The sequence below is a fragment of the Danio rerio genome, chromosome 3 (genome assembly GCF_052040795.2).
Source record: "Danio rerio strain M-AB ecotype USA chromosome 3, GRCz13ab, whole genome shotgun sequence".
NCBI lineage: Eukaryota > Metazoa > Chordata > Actinopteri > Cypriniformes > Danionidae > Danio > Danio rerio.
In genome coordinates, this window is record NC_141023.1 from 64,466,596 (window position 1) to 64,488,294 (window position 21,699).

Genomic DNA, 21,699 nt, shown 5'->3' on the forward strand with positions numbered 1-21,699 from the left:
AAAAGAACCTGTAGCGTAGCAAACATTCACGTATTGTGTCTATATTAAGCTATTATATGCTGTGAGAGACTAGTGATGTTCTTGATCAGGGGTGCCCAAAGTCAGTCCTGGAGGGTCGGTGATGCATCTACTAAAAAAAACTGCTTAAACCAGCCTAGGCTGGTTTTAGATGGTTGACCAGGCAGGTTTTAGAGGGGAGTTGGCCATTTCCAGGCTGGTTTTCAGCCATTTCCAGCCTGGTCTTAGCTAGTCAGGCTGGGAGATGACCAGCTAAGACCAGCATGATCAGCCTAGCCAGGCTGGGAGCCCAGCCAAAACCAGCTATGTCCAGCTTTAACCAGGAAATTTTAGCTGGATTTAGCTGGTCATTTTCCAGCCTGACCAGCTAAGACAAGGCTGAAAATGGCCAAAACCCCTATAAAACCAGACTGGTCAACCAGCTAAAACCAGTCAACTAGGCTGTTTTAAGCTGGATTTTTCAGCAGTGGTCCTGCTGACTTTAGCTCCAAGTTGCTTAAACACAGTTTTTAGTATAGCTAGTAAGAGCTTGATTAGCTTGATCAGGTGTGTTTGATTAGGGTTGGAGCTAAACTCTCCAGGACACCAGCCCTCCAGGACCGAGTGTGGACACCCCTGTCCTTGATAAAGTAGTGGTGTCCTGCAAGAGATTTTTGGTATTCTGTGGTCGAAGATTTGCCTAAAACCCTACTCAAGAGTTCACGCTTAACTGATGATTGGTGATAAAGCCTGTTTGGCATGCTGTCCCAGGAGAGAGACCTGAGCTTATGAGATCCCTGAGCCCTGGGCTTCCTCCTGTTTGCAGGGCGAGAGGGAAGTTTGAGCTCAGGTAAATCTTGATGAACTCCCCCATCTCATTTTGGGCTAATGACAGATATGGACGGCTGAGGAGAGGTGTTACGCCCCGTGTGGCTCGGAGGATGAAAAAGGGCTTAACATAATTATGACAACCCAATATTTTAAGAATTCCTCTGAGATGTTAACTGCTATGAATCAACACAGACAACGACGTTGCAAAAAAACTGGTTCGCTTTATTACAATAAAGATAAAGAAGTGAATATTTAAATCACCCAAAGTATATTTACAAATATGTACAATAAAACAAAATGCAAATGCAAAAAGTAAACAAAAATACCTGATGGAGGGAAGGAGAATAAGCGGTGCCAAATCAAAGAAAATAACAAATTAAACACCCGCTAACTAATCCCTCCCCCAACTCTAAATAACTAAAGAGAAATATGTAAATAAGGAAAAAAACATCTTCAGCGTCACACGCCCCTTACTCAACTGCACTGACTGGAACAAACATACATATGGTAGCACCCGCCTCTTACCTAGTGGAATAACAAAAAAATCTACTACGTGTGTGTAAAATGTAAGTCACGTGACATACTTCCCTTCACTTCCCTCTTGGTATTTTTAAATCACAAAAACTCTTTAAAGCGAACCCGAGCACAAGATAGGTACCAAAAGTTACAAAAACACAGCAGCAACAAGCAACATGGATCCCCCTCTCATCTGGGCTGAGTCATCACTGGAGCGTTTAAATAACACCCATCCTCTTCTGATTGGTCCACTCGGGAGAACTCTGCCAACCAATCGGAACACCTAGATTTTAGAAGTATAGGAGACAGCAAATAGAAACAGAGAGGGGAGGAGAGAACAACAGAGCAACACCCCCAGGCATGTAACACCCCACCACTTAAAATCAAACATTATACTCTCAATAATAATGTTTGTACAAGAGAAAGAATGAGTTAGTTACACTCTTGAAAGTGCATCAGCGACCACATTGTCCACTCCTTTCTTGTGCCGAATCTCAATATTGTAGTTTTGAACTACTAAAGCCCACCGCATCAGCCTTTGATTCTGGTTATACATTCGACACAAGAAGGTGAGAGGATTGTGGTCTGTGTATACGATGACTGGATAGGTGGCACACCCAACATACACCTCAAAATGTTGCAACGCCAACAACAACGCCAAAGCCTCCTTCTCAATGGTTGAATAGTTACACTGGTGCTTATTAAATTTCCTAGAGAAAAAACAAATTGGATGGTCAATCCCTTCTCCATCTTCCTGCAACAACACAGCTCCTGCCCCGACTGCGCTGGCATCCACCTCCAACTTGAAAGGAAGAGTAAAGTTAGGAGCGGCCAACACTGGTGAACTACACAGTAGCTGTTTGATCGTTTCAAAAGCAGCCTGACTTTCTGCTGTCCAAACAAAACTTTTTGACGGGCTAAGGAGATCAGTCAGTGGTTTAGCCACAGATGAAAAGTTCCTACAGAAACTTCTGTAATACCCTGACATACCCAAGAACCTCCTTAACTCGCGTCGAGTACTGGGTGCTGGAAATTCTTGAATGGCAGCCACTTTTGCCTCTACAGGGCGAACCTCACCTTTTCCTACCTTTTTACCCAAGTAGTTTACTGTAGCTTTACCAAATTCACACTTTGACAAGTTTAAAGTCAAGGATGCATTAGAGAGTCGCTGAAAAACTTTAGTCAACACAGACAAATGCTCTGGCCAAGTTGATGTATAAATAACTAAATCATCCAGATATGCCTCGCAGTTAGATACATCAGCTAGCACCATGTTAACTAACCTTTGAAATGTTGCTGGGGCATTTCGCAGGCCAAAAGCCATAACATTATACTGCAGAAAGGCATCAGGTGTCACAAAAGCTGAAATGTCTGAAGCTCTTGATGTCAACGGCACTTGATAATAGCCTTTAAGCATATCTAGCTTGGTAACAAAAACAGCAGACCCCACATTATCAATGCAGTCATCCATCCTTGGAAGTGGAAAACAATCAGGTACAGTTACAGAATTAACTTTACGATAATCTGTACAAAATCTAAAAGTTCCATCAGCTTTTGGTACAAGAACACAAGGAGAACTCCAAGGACTAGCACTGGGTTTTGCAAAACCCTCACTCAACAAATAGTCCACTTCCTGTCTCATGGCAGTTCTCTTAACATTATCCAAACGATAAGGATGTTGTTTTATAGGGGTGGCATTACCAACATCGATATCGTGATAAACTACACTAGTTTGTTTTGGTATGTCACCAAAGATCTGAGGAAAATTCTGAATGAGTGTGACTAATTCTGTTATCTGATCTTTTTCCAGATGACTCAGAAACTTAGGAAGGTCAGTTAGAATCTCAGAATTACTTAAACGAGCAAAAGGCATTGGATCAACTTGCACTTTAACTTCATCCATCTCAAGCTCATCATCCTGAGAAAAAGGCAACACAGTCTCGCAGTTCACCGCAATGGCAGACACTGCAGGCTCTGTGTTCACTTTTGAACAGGGAGATGGCGCTTCCTTCCTAGAATGATAGGCTTTAAGCATGTTAATGTGGCAAATGCGTTTTTGTCTTTTCCGATCTGGTGTCTTAATGATGTAATCAGTCTCACCTCTCTTACCCAGCACTTCATACGGACCAGCAAAACGTGCAGACAATGCAGACCCTGGAATTGGTAACAAGACAAGAACATTATCCCCTACAGAAAAGGATCGTGAGACAGATGCCTTATCAAAGTGATGCTTCATTCGTACTTGAGCTTTTGAAAGAGCATCTTTAGCTTGAGCACAAGCTTCCTGCACACGCTCACGAAAACGGGCCACATAATCAAGAACATTCTCCTTTGAACTCAGGTGATTGTTCAGCCCAAGCATTTGTTCTTTTAGAACCTTCAATGGGCCTCGAACACTATGGCCAAAGACCAATTCAGCGGGACTAAATCGTAGAGACTCTTGTGGAATCTCCCGAATAGCAAACAAAACAAAGGGTACACCCTCGTCCCACTCATTTCCTGTATCCCAACAGTATTTCTTCAGCATACATTTAAGTGTCTGATGAAATCTTTCTAGCACACCTTGACTCTCAGGATGGTACGGGCTAGAAACACGATGTTGAATACCTAAGGAACTAAACGTTTGCGTAAACAACTTAGACATAAAGTTAGTTCCTTGGTCAGTTTGTATGATTTTGGGCAAACCAAAGGTGGAAAAAAACTTGACCAAAGCCTTAACCACTGCCTTAGATGTTATTTTCCTCAGCGGTATTGCTTCAGGGTAGCGAGTAGCTACACACATTACCGTGAGCAAAAACTCATTGCCAGATTTTGTTTTTGGAAGTGGCCCAACACAGTCCACAATGACGTGTTCAAAAGGTTCACCAATAGCAGGAATGGGAACTAATGGCGCAGGAGGGATTACCTGATTAGGTTTCCCCATGACTTGACAGACAGAACATGTACGGCAATAAGCAGCTACCTCTCGTTTTAGACCAGGCCAGAAGAAATGATGTAGAACACGGTTATAGGTTTTTGTAACACCTAAGTGTCCAGACATGGCATGATCATGGGCCAGGGAAAGAATAGATGCACGATACTCAACAGGAACTACTATTTGACAAACAGCAGCACATTCTTCACTATCTGAACCCCTTGGCTTCCACTTACGCATCAATAAACTATCCTCCAGAAAATACAGTGTACTTCCTTTCCTATTATTCACTGCCTCAAAACACTTTTCTAAAGTGGCATCACGCTGCTGGGCTTCAATTAGCTTATCACGGGTAATGGGTAATGAAGGTAGAGGTAAACTACTAACCTTTCCAGTTCCTGTTTCCTCACTACGGTGGTTTGCTGCATTGATAATGTTGTCATCTGTGCACATAAATGTATCATCAAGTGTAAAGTCTGTCCCCATCTTCCTTGTTTGAGCACGAGTTAAAACACACGCCGGAAATGCTTCAGGATACTCCTGAGTGAACTGTTCTGAAATAGAAGTTATAACAGGCCTGTCCAATACTTCCAACACCGGTATCACGTTACCACCAGCCAGATCGTTACCTAAAATCACATCAACACCAGGCACAGGCAAAGCAGGTCGCACACCTACATCAACAAATCCAGTGAACAAATCAGTTTGTAAATACACTCGATGTAATGGCACCTTCACAACTTCCATACTGATACCTTGCACTAAAATACTGGAACCAGTGTAGGAGTCATCAGAGAATGATAATACATCCCCACGTATAAATGAGCGGGCTGCTCCCGTGTCCCTCAACACGTGGACTCCAACTCGATCACCTGGTTGGTCACTGAAAGATACAAACCCATCAGATAAGAATGGCTCATAAGCAGAGTCAACAGCAATTGGCATTGTTTTAATCAACCCAATAGGCTGTGGACTGTTAGAATTTAGTTGTTTCTTTTTCAACAGGCCACAATCGGCAATTAAATGACCAATTTTTCGGCAATAAAAGCATTCGCGCTTTTCTCTGGGCTGCTCTACTTTTGGTTTTAACTGAGGTGCAGGCCGTAAAGAAACAGCAGAACTACTTTTATCCCCATGAGCAGAACTGAACACCCCTTTGTGTGTCAGAGCAAACTCATCTGCTAACACAGCAGCAGAGGCCAAAGTTGTAACTTTCTGCTCATTCAAATACAACACAGTTCGCTCTGGCACACATTTCTTAAAATCTTCAAGGAGCATTAACTCACGCAACGTAGAAAAATCCTCTGCCTGACTTGAAGCACACCACTTATCAAATAACACTCCCTTTTCCCGTGCAAATTCCACATAAGTCTGATTACTGCTCTTCCTGTGGTTTCTAAATTTCTGCCGGTAGGCTTCAGGCACTAACTCATATGCACGCAAAATAGATGCCTTCACGGTCTCATATTTCAAACTGTCTTCCAAAGACAGTGTGGAAAACACTTCCATAGCTTTCCCAACTAATCTGCATTGCAACAGCAATGTCCACACTTCTTTTGGCCAGCTCAACGAAGCAGCAATTCTCTCAAACACACAAAAATAACTGTCCACTTCCATTTCTCTAAATAATGGCACTAATGAAATGTTTTTACTTACATCAAACGTAGAGTTAGTCGAAACACATGGTGCTGTTGGTTTACCAGTCGAGTCAGAAGCAGGCAGGCCAGTAGAGACAGATGAAAGCTTCCTCTCCTCTAACTCTAATCGTTTCATCTGTACCTCTTTCTCAGACTGAATTTCGAGCCGTCGGATTTCGAGCCGCAGATCAAATTCAGCACGTCGGACTTGAGCTCTTTCCTCCGCTTCAATGCGAAGCCGAGCAAGACGAAGCTTCAACTGCGCATCCACTTTAGCACCCGGTGACACCGGAGAAAATGCTTCAAAGGGGGGAAGACCTGTTTTAGCTTTTGCCTCCACATCCACGTCAACATGCCCATCCACCACACTGTTTGAATCAGCGCCTTCTTCTAAATTATGTTCACTAATTTGATCTGCTTCTCTAACCGCTTCAGGCACACTGAAAATATTTTGTTCTGCCAATCCATTCAAAACAGCAGCTTTAATCTCACGTTTTAACAATTGCCGATTAACAGAGACTTGGAAGTGATCAGCTAATAGTAACAAATCGTCTTTACGAAATTTATCGATGAGATCCAATGATGGATTCTCAATAAACTGAAGCACCAATGAAGACATCGTGAGCTTAACGTTAACAACCAACTACACAGGAATATCAAACTTGTAACACTCACCTATCATCAATATTTCCACAAAGTTTGTGTTGGGTCACAGCAGCTACTCCCAGGGAAAAAATACAGGCTATCAAAAGTATCCGGGCTTCCTCTACACAAAAGGAAGGATCCCGGACGAGCCCCCAAATTATGTTACGCCCCGTGTGGCTCGGAGGATGAAAAAGGGCTTAACATAATTATGACAACCCAATATTTTAAGAATTCCTCTGAGATGTTAACTGCTATGAATCAACACAGACAACGACGTTGCAAAAAAACTGGTTCGCTTTATTACAATAAAGATAAAGAAGTGAATATTTAAATCACCCAAAGTATATTTACAAATATGTACAATAAAACAAAATGCAAATGCAAAAAGTAAACAAAAATACCTGATGGAGGGAAGGAGAATAAGCGGTGCCAAATCAAAGAAAATAACAAATTAAACACCCGCTAACTAATCCCTCCCCCAACTCTAAATAACTAAAGAGAAATATGTAAATAAGGAAAAAAACATCTTCAGCGTCACACGCCCCTTACTCAACTGCACTGACTGGAACAAACATACATATGGTAGCACCCGCCTCTTACCTAGTGGAATAACAAAAAAATCTACTACGTGTGTGTAAAATGTAAGTCACGTGACATACTTCCCTTCACTTCCCTCTTGGTATTTTTAAATCACAAAAACTCTTTAAAGCGAACCCGAGCACAAGATAGGTACCAAAAGTTACAAAAACACAGCAGCAACAAGCAACATGGATCCCCCTCTCATCTGGGCTGAGTCATCACTGGAGCGTTTAAATAACACCCATCCTCTTCTGATTGGTCCACTCGGGAGAACTCTGCCAACCAATCGGAACACCTAGATTTTAGAAGTATAGGAGACAGCAAATAGAAACAGAGAGGGGAGGAGAGAACAACAGAGCAACACCCCCAGGCATGTAACAAGAGGCATACACGCTAAGAGCTTGGCTATGCTATCAATTTTGATATGTTCAGCTTACTTCCATTGCATGTTTTTAGACTGTGCCCTGCTAAAAAATCCAGCTTAAACCAGCCTAAGCTGGTTGGCTGGTTTTAGCTGGTCGACCAGCCTGGTATTAGAGGTCCATTTCCAGGCTGATTTTCAGCCATTTCCAGCCTGGTCTTAGCTGGTCATTTTCAAACTGCTGGTCAACACCAACTAAAACCAGCTTGACCAGCCTGATTTAAGATGGACACAGCTGGTTTTAGCTGGGCTCCTAGCCTGATTGGGCCGGTCAAGCTGGTTTTAGCTGGTTATCTCCCAGCCTGACCAGCTAAGACCAGGCTGGAAATTGCTGGAAACCAGCCTAGAAATGGCCAAAACCCCTCTAAAACCAGGCTGGTTAACCAGTTTAAACCAGCCAATGCTGGTTTAAGCTGTTTTTTTCAACAGGGAGGAACTCAGCAGAGGACTAACCTCTTGTGCCATGATACGATTGCTTACACATTGTATGTAAAGAACTACTGATAAAATGTCAATGAACATAGTTTATTCTTAGTAGAGTCATGATTTTGTTCTATATTCTTATCCACTTATTTGGCTAAGTGCAGCTGTGCATGACAGTCATAAGGATATTAGAGACAAAAGACAAAAATAGCAACATGTTCACGTTAAAGGCTACAGCAGATTAGCTTTGACCTTAATAATATGCTTGGATCTCGCTATAAACACTGAGATCAAAACCTTCATTAACTAAATCAACATTTCAACACTTTTCAAAGGGAAGAGCAGAGTGCCTGGACGATTGAAGAGAAGGTCAGACTAGATAAGCTGTGCTTCAAGAGTACATTTGACTTTTTTAGTTATTTGATATTTTATATAAACAGACATTGATTGAGCAGAAGGTGGCTTCTTAAAGGGTCACGAAACACCAAAACACATGTGTTGAGCTGTTGACACATGTGTTGAGCTGTTGAGCTGTTGTCCCACACTGCTAATACCACTATTAGGACACCTATATTTCACTAAAAAGTGTAAATTGGTTGTTTTTGCGTTATTTCGAGCAAATTTGTACTTCCGGTTTGAAACGAATTTTTGAAGCTGCGTCACGGTCATGAGATAATAGCGTGTATTCCAGCGTGCAGACTGGACGCCTGTGCCAGTGTGTGTCTTATTACGTCTTACAGTGTGCTGCATTAATGCATGAGTAAGGCTTGGTTCAAACCAATCAGCGCGCTCTATTGTGCAACTTCATTAATATTCATTACTGTCAGAGTGTAGACGACAGAGACGCCACGTTGTGTTGGCAAAACAAGCGTGAAGTGTTGCTTTTATAGTTTGCTGCCGTTAAGTTTCGTTTTCATTTTCTGTCTGTGAGAGCTCAGCTGGATCACGTGTGGATTAACAGTGTACACGACGCTCGACAACAATAACTTACGTGTCTAAGGAGGATTATTGTTTACCTGAGAGCTGTTCTCATCTGCAAACGCTGAGATCCGGATTCGCTTGTAGTCTCCTCTTAATAAAGACGCGGCTCTAGTTGCTGGTGATTGTCCTGTCTCTACAGATTTGGTAAGTGAGCGACCAGTGCTCTTTGTTTATTCAGTTCGTATTTTATTCGTATCAAACAAACTATTGCACCAAGTGTAAACAAGTTAGCACTAACAGTTACAACCAAACTATAACCTCGAGTTGGATTTTGAGACCGGAATAACACACGCGGCTTTCTGACGCTACCTGCCGTGTGCATCTAAGTTTCCGGGAAATGCTGAGTTTTTTTTCTCTCATTCGCCGTGCGGTATCAAACATTGCATGAAAAATACACGCTTAGAGAAGATCCTCGAATCAAATATCACGTTTGTCGGAAGGGGCATGAATGAATTCCCTGAATGAAAGAGCCAAACTGCAGTTAAAATCCACCATTTAATAATTTGGCAAATAATTTGAGTACAGATGTCCATGTAAACACAGTCACTTTGTCCCCTGTGTGTGTGTGTGTGTGTGTGTGTGTATTTTGACTCTGAAACTCAGCGCGCCCAAATAGACACTCCCACACCACGCCTCTTTTCTTCCTCCGACACTCCCCCCTAAAAAAGCTGGACACGCCCACTTTTCTGACTTTTTCCAAAGTAGAGGTGTGAAAACACCCACAATGTGACTGTGTATACATGGACATCTGTAGTCGAATTATTTGCCATATTATTAAATGGTGGACCTTAACTGCAGTTGGGCTCTTTCATTCAGGAAATTCATTCATGTCCCTCGCGACAAACGAGATATTTGATTCGAGGAGCTGCCCTAAGCGTGTATTTTTCATGCAATGTTTGATACCACACGGTAAACTCAGCATTTCCCGAAAACTTAGATGCACTCGGCAGGTAGCGTCAGAAAGCCGCGTGTGTTATTCCGGTCACAAAATCCAACACGAGGTTATAGTTTGGTTGTAGTGCTAACTTGTTTACACTCGGTGCAATAGTTTTTTCGATACGAATAAAATACGAACTGAATAAACAAAGAGCACTGCTCGCTCACTTACCAAATCTGTAGAGACAGAACAATCACCAGCAACTAGAGCCGCGTCTTTATTAAGAGGAGACTACAAGCGAATCCGGATCTCAGGTAAACAATAATCCTCCTTAGACACGTAAGTTATTGTTGTCGAGCGTCGCGTACACTGTTAATCCACACGTGAGTCTGAGCTCTCACAGAGAGAAAATGAAAACAAAACTTAACGGCAGCAAACTATAAAAGCAACACTTCACGCTTGTTTTGCCAACACAACATGGCGTCTCTGTCGTCTACACTCTGACAGTAATGAATATTAATGAAGTTGCACAATAGAGCGCGCTGATTGGTTTGAACCAAGCTTTACTCATGCATTAATGCATCACACTGTAAGACGTAATAAGACACACTCTGGCACAGACGTCCAGTCTGCACACTGGAATACACGCTATTATCTCATGACCGTGACGCAGCTTCAAAAATTCGTTTCAAACCGGAAGTACCAATTTGCTTAAAATAACGCAAAAACAACCAATTTACACTTTTTTGTGAAATATAGGTGTCCTAATAGTGGTATTAGCAGTGTGGGACACATATACGACTGTCAACAGCTCAAACACATGTGTTTTGGTGTTTCGTGACCCTTTAAGAAGCCAGAGCTTGACAAAAAACACCAAATGAAAAAAGTCTTAAAGCAGCATCAGGCTCTGATTGGACAGTGCTGCTGAAGAGCTTGTCAGCTGTGTTGTTTAATGGGCCATTGAGCATGTGAGCACACAACACATTTCTGTGTCAATGGTTTGATGGTGATGTGCCTGCAGACACTGACATAGGCTCTGTTGTTATACAACAGTAGTTTAAGGACTGTCAGCCTGATCGATAGAGGTGGAGATCATTTCTGCAGGTTGTATCAATCAGTAGGTGGTGAAAAAGAGAGATGGGTCTGGCTGCAGACCTGGTGCAGTGCAATCTGGGCTGCATCCAATGCTTTTTAATGGGCTCACCTAACCCCACCCATAACCCTACCCGTCACAATGACATCACTAGCTCCATTTGAGTGCATTGTGTCTGACATTGCATCTCTGAGTGATGCAGTCTCAGCTTGCATCATAAAGGCTGCATCCAGATACTATTGGAAAAAGAACTAATAGCATAAGAACACAGATTTAAGTTTTGCTTTGACACTTGGCTGGTTGATGCAGGAAAAAATAAGTTGAATAAAATAAAAAAAAAGATATGTATGTTCGTTTTTATCTTTATGTAGATTACAACTCATTTAATATTGATTTATATGAAGTATTTATATGGATGGCTCGGTGATTAGCACTGTCGCCTCACAGCAAGAAGGTCCCTGGTTTGAGTCCCGACTGGGCCTGCAGTTTCTATGTGAAGTTTGCATGTTCTCTCGGTGTTGGTGTGGGTTTCCTCCAGGTGCTCTAGTTTCCCCCACAGTCCAAACACAGGCTGTAGGTGAATGGGATGGACTACATTGACCATAGTATGTGTGTGTGTGAATGTGAGAGTGTATGGGTGTTTCCCAGTACTGGGTTGCAGCTGGAAGGGCATTTGCTGTGTTGGCGGCTCTTTTCACAGTGGCGACCCCTGATAAATCAGGAACTAAGCCGAAGGATGAATGAAAAAATATTTATACGAACTTTTTTCAAAACCTTCAGTACTCTAAAGTATCATCGATAAAAAATAAAAATAAAAAAAAAACACTGAAAAACATCTGTTTTAAATTTTTATTGGAATCGCAAAAGAAAAAAAACCAAACAGTTTTAATAAGATTTTTCTTTTGGCCTAGTACCAAACACTACACCATGATGACATCCAGATGACCTAAAAAGTATGGCTCTTGTCTCTATACATGATCTAAACCATATATTTCATTACTTTTCACAACATTTATGATATAGATCAAATTTTCGAAAATATTATGGAGAATTTTGCAGTTTTTGAATGCAAGTAAACCTCTAACAGACTTACAGTATGTACATGTGCAGTGCTCTAGCAGAGTAAAGGTTTTTAAGTGCATTCACTTTTTGACTCTTGTCACTTATTTATAAATTACAGTTTAAAGGGACGTTGACGGTTCATTCCGCTGTGCCAACACCTGATAAATCAGGGACTAAGCCGAAGGATAGCAAGTGAGATTAAAGGCACTTAAAGGGTCACACAAATATTAAAATGTATTTACCATTTTTTTCAGTTTTGAGGTGTCTAATGATTAACGGTACTGGTTAAGTCAGGCAGCTACATTTAAACTACATATAGCATTTTAACGATTAATTAAAATCCATCTTTAAAATGTGTTCATTAAAAATCATAGCGATTTTCTGCATATTTTCATGGTTAAAAAACCTATGGAAATCTTATGTTTGGGTTTCTGCTGAGTAAACCAGATTCACCACTGCTGCTGTTTTATGCTATTATTTTATCATTATGTTTTTTTTTTAACAGGTTTAAGCTAAAAATAGTGAGTGAGTGAGTGAGTGAGTGATGTCACATATAAGAACTAGTAAAGTTTTAAACTAGTTAATTTTAAAAACTGTTCAAATAAACCATTCATTTATTCAGTTGGCCAATTTAGTTCATTCAATTCAGCTATAGCGCATGTGTTTGGACCAATGACTGTAAAAAATATGGATGACGCGACAGCCCCTTTTCCCATTGAACGCTTTGAGGGCAAAACGCCTGCTTGACGACACAAACTGTCGCAAAAGACTGCTAAAATTGGAGCCTTGACATGCGCAGAAGGACTGTCTGATGGAGCCAGAGGAGGAGCCGCGAAAATGAGCAGAGTCGAGCTTCCAACCAAACGCTTTATGTAAAATCAACCACGCCCCCCGAACTTCTCAGCATGCGTTTGCTGTCATATCAACACAAATGGATGTAATAACGTTAACAAATATGAGGGTTTTATATATTCAATCGCGCCAGCTCTAGGCGCAGCGCATAACCTACTCGCGGCGTCGCGGGCTGATTCCGGCTTGCATGCGGCAGCGCCGGCTCGCTCGGCCGCCGCATCTGGCTCGATTGACTCGGGCTGGAATCGGGCAGTGAGTCCAGGCATCCGGAGTAGGTCCAGCAGAGGTAGTCAGTCTGAGCTCTGAGGGGTAAGTCTCCGGCTGGAATCTAGCTGGAACTGGCCCTACTGTATTTTGCTATCTGGGTGGCTAGGCGTACGTGTATCAGCAAACTAATAAAGCCCGAATAAAGCCCTGACCTTAGCGAATAAACAGTGTTCCACCAGGATCATGTATGTCAGAAACTGTAGTTTACTACTGAACTCATTTTGTCATGGTAAAATAACACAGAAATCGAATAATAACACTTCAGTCTTCTGCCGAAGCTCAGACGCGCTGCTTTGAGAAACTGTCAATCACAGCTGTCAATCACAATGACACGCCCAGCATTAAATTACTGCTAAAAACAAACTGTTTACAAAAATGAAGATCTGCACCTATTTCAGCACAATAACCAGTGCCTTAATCCACCAGAACCATCTTTCGGGACATTTTATTGCAAGTGTAATTAATTTTTTTATTTGGGCTCAAGTCTCCTTCATTAACACGGAGGAGGCGGGCTTTATGACTTGTACTGCAGCCATCCCCCAGGGGGCGATCTAACGGCCGAGACCTTCACTCAAACGCAGGCTCGCGGCACACTTGGTTTGGACCAAGCGGCAACCTCCTGCCCTCCCTCGGGAGGCCAATACGGAAGTAACTGAAACTGCAATTCATCGAAAATCTGCTAGTCCTGGCTCCATAATAGAGCAAATTTCAATTGAGCCCACTGTTAGAATGGCCAACTTTACAGCAGAAAAAAAGGTGTTTACAGCCTGGTACAAAGTACGATTTTGGTTTATAAAGCTAATTTTACCCTTCATGACAACTGTGAGGGGGGTGAATTTTTTTATAACTCATCAGTTTCCTTTATATTAGGTTTAATTAAGTTTGCATAAATAAGGGCGTGGCCACTTGATTGACAGCTAGGTCTCGCTGTCGCCGTCACCTCAGCTGACTCCAACAGATTAGCTGCTGATTTCGGCATATTCATCATATTTTTGTTTTGTTTTATGTGGGTTCAAACAGTCAGCTGCCTTTTGGGATTATTTCCTACAAGATGATATGGGATGCTGTCTGCACTTAATTGTGCTCACAAACCATTCACGTGGCCTTTGTTTCCCATGTGAATAAAGTTATATACTTGTAAACTATCTCTATTAATGCATTTGTTTTATTTAAGATCATTTATCATTTATGACATTCTTTAGAGCTGTAATGCACTCCAGAATCTGTCAGATTGATTAGCTGTGGACCGCAGAACAGTCATATGAAACGTTGTCATACAGTGTTATGCTAGATGTCATCAATAGTCCTGCATTTACTAACACAGACTATATCTGAAGTGTTTGGAAGTAATTTGCGTTTTCCTCCTGTAGGAAAACATCATAAGAACAATACTTAGTGGCTCAATGTGTTACAGCAGTGTTTTTAAAAGTCTAAACACTTTATTGATATAGTGTACAACCAAGCACGTGTGGTCAGAACACAAACGAGTCGCAGGTGATAAAGTATTAAGCATTTCTCCCAAAGTAAAGTGTGTCTGAACCAGGTCCAAGCAAAATGCCAGCAGTGTCTGTAGCTCCGCCCACTCTCCGCCTCTTTGCCCTTGTTTGGTATCCCGCCGTGAGTGCGATGACGCACGAACAAAATGGCGACGGTTGGCCGCGCCTACTTGTGGCTTCTTTTGCGCTCTTCAGAAACCTATGGGTGACGTCACGGATACTACGTCCATATATTTTACAGTCTATGGTTTGGACTGTGGGGGAAACCAGAGAACCTGGAGGAAACCACGGGGAGAACATGCAAATTTCACACAGAAATGCCAACTGACCCAGCCAGAATTTGTACCAGTGACCTTCTTGCAGTGAGGTGACAGTGCTAACCACTGAGCCGCTGTGTCGCCCCAAATAAACCAATTAACCAGCAAAACATAGGCCTTTCAGAGCAACAAGGCATCTGTATCCGTCAGTATAATAAATCAGACTCACCAGCTCTACATGTGACAGAAAGCCGACTGTGGCTGTTCATCTGCTCGCTTGGCAATAGATCATAAAAATTGAAATGTGACATAAAGCAGCGATTGATGTGCTGCAGCGTTCGGCATGTTGCTTTCATACGGCGGAAGTGTTGATTTTGCAGTTTCACTTCATTTCCACATTATACGATGGCAGCTTTGATTGGATGAGTGAGTCTGCGCATCACGTCTCCAATCCAAACTCAGAGTTTATCAGCTATCAACAGTGTTTAAAGGGCAACTATCATGCAAAATCAACTTTTGGGAGCTGTTTGAACAGAACGGTGTAGGTATAGTGTGTCCACAGTTTTACTGGAGTTATATAAACTCTTTTATTTTACCTTTTCTAATGTTAAAATAGGAATCAAATTCCAGTGATTTTGAAACCCACTGTAATGTGACGTAGCAGTACAGTTTTTCCCTCCCACCAATATTGATCGACAAGCACATATTAACATATCTCAGTATTAAAGTACACATGAAATCAAAACTAACCATATGACTTTGTTAGCTCATATTGCTAGTTTTGTGGCGAACATTTCATCTGTGCATGTCATTGAGAAAAAAAAAAAAATCGTTGCTCTTGCAATCTTTGAAATTGAAATATGGAAATGCACTTCCTGTTTGTTTTCAGGTAAATTCTTAGATTACGTTTTGACAACAAACAGGGTGAGGAGGAGGTGTTTGTTAGGTTGTATTAACTCTTTTAATCTTATCTTTCTTAATGAAATGCCTACTTTGCTCCACCCAATCAGCTTGCGATAAAAAAACAAGCCACACCCACTGTTTCTCATTTAATTTTCCATTTCTCTAGGAACTTTGCCACAATACAAAAAAATTAATAAATAAATAAATGAATAAATAAAATAAAAAACGGTCACAGCTTCCGATTCATTTGGTCTTTAATGCTTATATTTACGTCTACAAGACAGGATTTGCTAAGAAACTGTGATGAAAAGATCTGTTCCATCTCTCCATGATCAAACTGCAACTCAAGAAGCAGTAAGTGCTACATTTTTGTATTATTTATAGCATTTTGAACTGTATTTTTTGAGCTACATAATTCATAACGTTGGAATCAGCACAGCTGCATAATGCACAGCACTATAAACGAGGACGCTTTAATCACACACAGGTGTCACACGTGTCTCGGTTTGTGGACGTTAAATCAGGTTTATTTTGTACAGTAACTTAGCTATAATGAATCTCTATACAGCAGCATACAAAAAAAAGAGATTGACTTAGAAAGTCACTTACCTGTTTTATAAGGATTTGATCAACTGTAGTTTGAAAGATTTTCTCCCCTAATGACTTATTATGTGGGTCTCTGCTGCCATCTTGTGGTGGAACGTCAACTGTCTTTGCTCTGCTCAGTATGACAGGCTTATGGCCGCAGACACGCTGAGTTTATATTGAAAATAGGCACTTATCTTTATAAATAAACTGCATAGTTGCAATCTAAACAACTACATTCTCTCCTAAAAAGCCTCAAAAGTACATTATGTTGTCTAACAACTACAATATTGGTCAAACTGTAGTGAGATTATTGATCTGCTGTCACTTTATGTGGGCGGAGTAATACAGAAGGGTGAAGAGGCTGTACGAGTGCATAGATGGTTAAATATGTGCATTGTTCATTGTTTTAACTGTACAAATAAGAAATAATATATTTATACAAAAGAATTTACAATTAAAATCATTTTATTAAATGATCTTATGGGTACTTTTGACATGAAAATTCACAGAAATGTTCTGGAGACACAAAGGACTTATTTTAGATCATGTCCTTTAAAGTCTGTGTGTTTACGGCCTGGTATTTGATCTGATATTTCTGAAAACATCTGTGTTAGCACAGCACAATGTGCATTTCTCTTGTGCTCACAACATCTTCTCTCGCTGTATCATGACAGCTTGGAAACCGCGTTTAATTTCCGACTCCAGCTGTTCCTATGACTTATCCGCTTTCTGAATATTCATTTGCTTTCTCAGCTGTGACCAAGCAAACTAGGAGAGAAATAAAAGAGCACCAAGTCAGAATGCAGAGTCATTCAGGAGTGACAGACATGACAAGGAGAGCTGAAACTGATATTCTCTGAGCGATTGTCCCTGATTTCATGCAAATGCACAGTGTTTTAGGACTATCAGAAAGAGATAACATACAGTAGTGTGGAAATAGTGTTCTGATTTCTTATTTTTGCATGTTTTTTTTTTTTACACAGGGCTGTGTAGTTTTGTATGCTGATTTGCATTAATATTAAAACCTTATTTAAAAACTGCATGATGTGTTTACTTGTGTTGTCTTTGACTAATATTTAAAGTTGTTTGATGATCTGAAACATTAAAATGTGACAAACATGCAAAGGCATGAGAAATCATCAGGGGGCAAAGACTTTTTCACACCACTATATAATGTTATGACTTTGATACAGTATGATACCGGTTGTTTGCCATGTTATAAGACACTTGATGCGACCCTGGACAGACATAAGGGATTGTTTTTTTTGGAAATGTATATATTTATACAAAATTTAAGTATGTATGTGTGTGTGTGTGTGTGTGTGTGTGTGTGTGTGTGTGTGTGTATATATATATATATATATATATATATATATATATATATATATATATATATATATATATATATATATATATATATATATATATCATTTCATCTGAAAACTGAATAAATGAGCGTTTTATTGATTATTAGTATGAGACAATATTTGCCCAAGATATAACTTTTTGAATTATCAGGAATCTAATTATTGAGAAAAGCACCTTTAATGTTGTCTAAATTAAGATCATGGCAATGCACATGACAAAATTAAAATACAATTTCGATATATTAATAGTAGGAAATGTAAAAAAAAAAAAAAAAAAAAAGGAGCATGATCTTAACTTAATATTCTAATCATAATTTGCATGGCACATTTGACTCCATGCACCATGCATCTAATTTGGCTATTGTTAAATATATACAGATTTGCCATAAGACCAGTGTCACAAATTGCCACTTCTTGTCTACTTAAAATATACAATTAAATAAAATCTGATTTATTTATTTATTTGAACAAAAATCAGATTAAATTATTGTACTTGAATGGACACATGGAGAATAATTATTGGATCTCATTTAAGGTTATTTAGACATTTTGACTGAAAGAATCCTTTAAGATATTATATATATATATATATATATATATATATATATATATATATATATATATATATATATATATATATAATATCAGTAATAATCATAAAATAATAATACATACATAATCATAATTAAAAAATTAAGAAATATTATGTATTTTCAATAATAATAAAAGTGATAGTAATAATAATAAATAATAATAATAATAATAATAAATAATAATAATTTAATAGTTGAATAATAATAATAATAATAATAATAATAATAATAATAAAGACTATTTATTAATAATACTATTATTAATAGTAATGATAGTAGTAAAATAAATAAATAAATAAATAAATAAATAAATAAATAAATAAATAATCTTGCCTCCACAGAAACACCCATATTAGACCCATGTAGTGTTTAATAGCATATGGCAACTATCTTTATACAAATAAATAAATAAATAAATAAATAAATAAATAAATATAAAATAATAATAAATTACAAGTTAAATCATTCAGATGCTGAAAGCTAAACAGATCATCTAAATTATTCAGATGTCTCATTGTTAAACTTTGCTCTGTTCATTAGCAACATAAATAAATAGTTTATCTAAACGGCCAGTACAGTCACTTGATTAATTCTCTCTCTGTCGAGAACACGGTACAATGACACAAGTAACCCAGTTTCTGGTGTGTTGTTGTTCAGCACTGCACCAACAATAAGCTGAACATGTTTGTACAGACAGTGTCCTCAGTCTGGAGCATGCGTGTGTGTGTGTCTGACCTCCTCCTCTGCTATTAATTTCACATTCACTTATGTCAGTCAGCTCTTCCTCCCACACGCACACACACATTTATGACATTACAATGACTACCAGCAGACCACAACCTCCACACAGAATTGACAAAGACAACTAGACAGACAGACAGATAGTTGAGAACCGCTGCAGTAGCAGTCATGGTCGTTTTAAAAAGTCAACAACGCCATCTTCTGGACAACTGTGCTTACTGGTGTGAAATGTTCTGGACTACAGCTCTCATTTACAAACGGATACGTAGAAGAAAAAAAAATGGGTTTAAACTTGCGTTCTTGACTGGGAGTAAATGAGCGCAGCTAACATATGAGCCATAATCATTAATAAATGCATTACAATTCATTCTGAAACACATTTACTTTCTATGTTTTCCAAGTCCAGTTCTGGGATTGTGACAGAGGACATTTGAGCAAATGCATTTTGCATTAAATTAATTTAAAAATGATTTTGTGTAAATTGTTTGTATAAGTTTTTTTTTTATTTTTTTTAATTACCTAAAAAAAAAAAACTTTAAAAAGCTGTAAGAGGACATATTGAAGTTCCACAAAACACATTAAAAGCATAAACAAACAAACAAGTAAATAAATAAACTGATTGTAAAGATTCATTTGTAGTTGAGTCTTAATTTTGACATTAATTTCTAACAGTTTTTTCTGTCAAGTAAACTAGTGCTGGGCAAAAAAATATTTGTGATTATTCGCATCCAAATTAGAAGTAGCCTATATGTCGCGACATAATTTAAGTGTGTGTGCTGTATGTATATATTTATATATATATATATATATATATATATATATATATATATATATATATATATATATATATATATTTTTTTTTTTTTTATTTTTTAAAATAAGCTTCTCCTGCTCACTGCCTTTATTTAATCAAAATCACAGTCCAAATAGTAAAATGGTGAAATGTTATTGCACTATGAAATAACTTTTCAAAAGTCGTTTATAATTTAATTTAATAATTTAATTATAATTATTTTCAGCTTCATTGCTCCAGTCTTCAGTCACATGATGCTTCAGAAATCACTCTAATATTAATTATTATTGTTTTTATTATTATTAATATTATTGGTAATAGTAATAAAAGCAATAATGACTGGACTAATATATTTTATTTGAAAATAAATACAATAAGTAATATCTAAATATTTAATAAATGCTGCCTTGATTAACAGAATAACTTTCTTAAATATTAATAAATAAATAATAATAAATACAAATAAATAAATAAAAAAACGACCCCAAACTTTTGACTGGTAGTGTATAAATAAAAGCATGCATGCATATATTTGGGAAAATGTTATTTTTTATTATTATTATATATTTTCATATATAATAATATATGTATATAATACAGATTATATGTAAATTTAAATATCTATGCAACACAACTGTTTAGTATAGTTTTGTTTCAATGTGTGTATCACATCACAAACTTTTATTTTGGATTATTTGCAATTAATCTTTGCCCAGCACTAAAGTAAACTGATTGTCAAGGCGACTTCATCAAAAAATCAAGGGGTGTATAGGCCACCTTTTAACCAGGAAGATCAGTGGTCATTGTTCTACCTATCTATTGATTAAAGGGACAGTTCACCACAAATGGAAACCTCCTCACTTTTTAATCACACTTAAGTGATTTTAAAGTTCTTTATACAAAATAAGAACTTTAGAGGAATGCTGGGAGAAAAGCAAAACACAAAATAGAATAGTTTGAAAGTCAAATGTTGATGCTTTTCAACCTTCTTTAAAGTACCTTGTGTTCAGCAAGTGGAAAAAACTCACAGGTTCAAAACAAGTAAAGAATAAATGATGACAGAATTTAAATTTTGGGGTGAACTATCCCTTTAAGAGCCTTTGTAATATTGGGGTGAGCTATCCCTTTAAGAACCCTGGTATTGTTGGGGTAAAGTTGGTTTTATATTCGCACTTTCACCTTTTTAATATAATTCCCAGAAAAGTATTCTTTGCAAATCCTTAATAGAGAAATCATATTTGCAGCTAATATCAAAGTACAATATTGTTATTGTTAATTGCGCTAATGCTGAAGTCATGCATGCGATTTGAGACTAAATATTTAAAATAGGCTACCGTGGTAAACCGAGTCACGTTGTACTCATAATTGTACATCATAGTTAATTCATTTATATAACAAATAATATTTTTTTAAATGATGTTTTACTATTTTATTGAACTACAAAGTCCGAATGTGCTGATTTAAAACCAACACGACCTCAGACACCCACTCCAAAACAAATGCTGGATAGTTTCAACCCAAAATTGTTTCAGATATAGACCGTTGAGTTAAAAAAAAATAGTTAATTAAACGATTGTGTTTGTATGTTACCCAAAATTTAGTGCGAAACAATCCAGAATTTGTTTTTAGAGTGAAGCAAGATCACTGAGAAATCGTTTTTAGTCAAGCTGGACTTGAAACGTCACAACAAACACTGCACTTTCTAGTATAACCTGACACAGCACTGCATTTCTAGTTTAATCTGACACTTCCAGTATAAATATCCCCATATACCTGTGTAAATATTGTCAATTTGTGCAAAGAAATCGCTCGAGGTATCGCATGAAGTTGAGCTGAGTTGAGGCGGAGTTTGTGAACTGTGTGAAT

At 38.5% G+C, this 21,699-nt stretch overlaps 2 long non-coding RNA genes across 2 annotated transcripts; both read right to left on the reverse strand.

Moving 5' to 3' along the window:
* Window positions 1-1,032: 1,032 nt before the first annotated feature.
* On the reverse strand, window positions 1,033-7,325 carry LOC147846117 (uncharacterized). Its single transcript, XR_015481424.1, has 2 exons — window positions 5,014-7,325; window positions 1,033-4,812 (listed from the first exon to the last, which is right to left on the reverse strand). It is a non-coding gene; the product is annotated as an uncharacterized LOC147846117 (long non-coding RNA).
* Window positions 7,326-16,786: 9,461 nt separating this feature from the next.
* On the reverse strand, window positions 16,787-21,691 carry LOC147846118 (uncharacterized). The gene is made up of 2 exons (XR_015481402.1): window positions 21,607-21,691; window positions 16,787-17,107 (listed from the first exon to the last, which is right to left on the reverse strand). It is a non-coding gene; the product is annotated as an uncharacterized LOC147846118 (long non-coding RNA).
* Window positions 21,692-21,699: the final 8 nt, after the last annotated feature.